Source organism: Pteropus medius, unplaced genomic scaffold (assembly GCF_902729225.1).
Source record: "Pteropus medius unplaced genomic scaffold, Ma_sr-lr_union100, whole genome shotgun sequence".
Taxonomy (NCBI): Eukaryota; Metazoa; Chordata; class Mammalia; order Chiroptera; family Pteropodidae; genus Pteropus; species Pteropus medius.
In genome coordinates this window covers 3,844,884-3,846,549 of record NW_024340693.1, presented here as the reverse complement: position 1 = coordinate 3,846,549, position 1,666 = coordinate 3,844,884, and the positions used below count along the sequence as shown (strand labels likewise).

At 57.4% G+C, this 1,666-nt stretch overlaps 1 protein-coding gene across 1 annotated transcript in view; it reads right to left on the bottom strand.

Moving 5' to 3' along the window:
• The window catches only part of ZMYM2 (zinc finger MYM-type containing 2), an 80,793-nt gene that overhangs the window by 18,291 nt on the left and 60,836 nt on the right, over positions 1 to 1,666 (bottom strand). The gene's annotated exons all lie outside the window — the stretch shown is intronic.

Below are 1,666 nucleotides of genomic sequence, written 5' to 3'. Positions count from 1 at the left end.
TGTGACAGCAGCGCACACGGACGAGGACACCGTGCGAAGCACCAGTCACGTGGTTCCTGAACGAGTGATGCTCCTAACACGACAGAGAGGTCTCCTCAGCACGCGCACCTGGCAGATGAGAGGACGGAGGCTTGGAACTCACACGGCCTGGCAAGGTGACAGGGCCACAGGTCCTGCCGTCAGGGCTGCGGTGGCTCCCTCCGAGGTCAAACCAGAAGGCTGAGCCATAAGATGCGCGGCCCCCGTGAGGTACGTCCCGGAGCGGCCCCGAGGCAGGTCCTGCCTCCAGCCCACTCTACAAACGAGGACAGTCACCCAAGGACCAGTGAGGAGACCTGCCCACAACCACACAGCTACGCTCCCGTCTGTGGGGCACGACAAGAGTCCAACAGCGACGAGGAAAAGCCGGGAGAGGGCTTTCCGAGATGAAAGGCCGCGGCCCCAGGGCACGGTGGCCGGCCCTCCCCACTAGGCAGGATCCTCCAGCCCCATCGCCACATCCGGGAGCGAGAGCTGAGCGAGGAGAGCGCGGGGCACTGTGCCGCAGAGCGTCCTGCCGCCTCGTGTCCACACAGGTGGGGGGTCGCCTGGTGGCTGCACAAACACAGCAACAAGGAGTGAGCGTCACCATGCTCCTGGTATTAAAATCGGGTGATTCTGCTGAACACATTCATATACTTCTTAAAAATATACTTCAACAAGGGAGGACAGCAAAGGAAAAGGCACCTTCTCTTTTCTAGAATCCTGTCAACTATTAACATCGAAGACAAAAACTGAATGGAATAATATAAAAACACCAATGTTTTTCTATCAACATCAGTGATCAACATTACTGACCCTACGCTGTGGTCACACATTAAAATCAATTGAAGAATTTTTCAAAAATACAGAATCTCCGAGTTGGGGCACAGGCATTGTAAAGTTTTGAAAATCTGCCTGGCGATTCCAGCCAGAGCTAAGAACCATGGACTGAGTCTTAGAGGACGAGAACCGGCCCAGACACTCGCCGCGATGCCCATGAAGGACTCCTCGAGCCCCCGGGGGAGACACAGCAGCACCAGACCGCAGGGCCGGCGACCGCGGGGCACATGGGGGTGGCCTGCTGCACGCCAGCATGGCAAAGCACCGCTTCCCTCCACTCATGACACACAAACGGCCACTTTCCAACTCCGTAAGTCTTACATCGCTGACATAACAGCGGAATTTGATGTATTATACCAAAAGAAAAAAGACTGAAGAAAAACACTCCGAAGGACACATCGTGGAAGGACTTCTCAAATGTGAAAGCTTGCGAATCCCTGCCCTGGACGCAGAGGCACCCCCCGGTCGGCCCGGCCGCTGCGACTCCACCACGGACCCCGTGAGCCTGGCCCGGTGCCCAGCTCTGCCGAGCGTGATTATTATTCCTCCGACGTCCCATCCCTGCCGGCCTGGCACCCCCTTCCGCTCCACTGTTTAGAACGTTTTCACAGCTGCCAGGGACAGACACAGGACAGACACGGGACAGACACGGGACAGAAGCTCTGTCGCTTCACACACTCTGCTGCTGTCCTGACAGTGAGCACACAGTGGGGCTTTGATTTGAACATGGCCGGCGCGGCCGCCCCGTCGTGTGTGTGTGCGTGCGCGTGTGAGTGTGTGTGCGTGTGTGTGTGTGTGTGCGGGG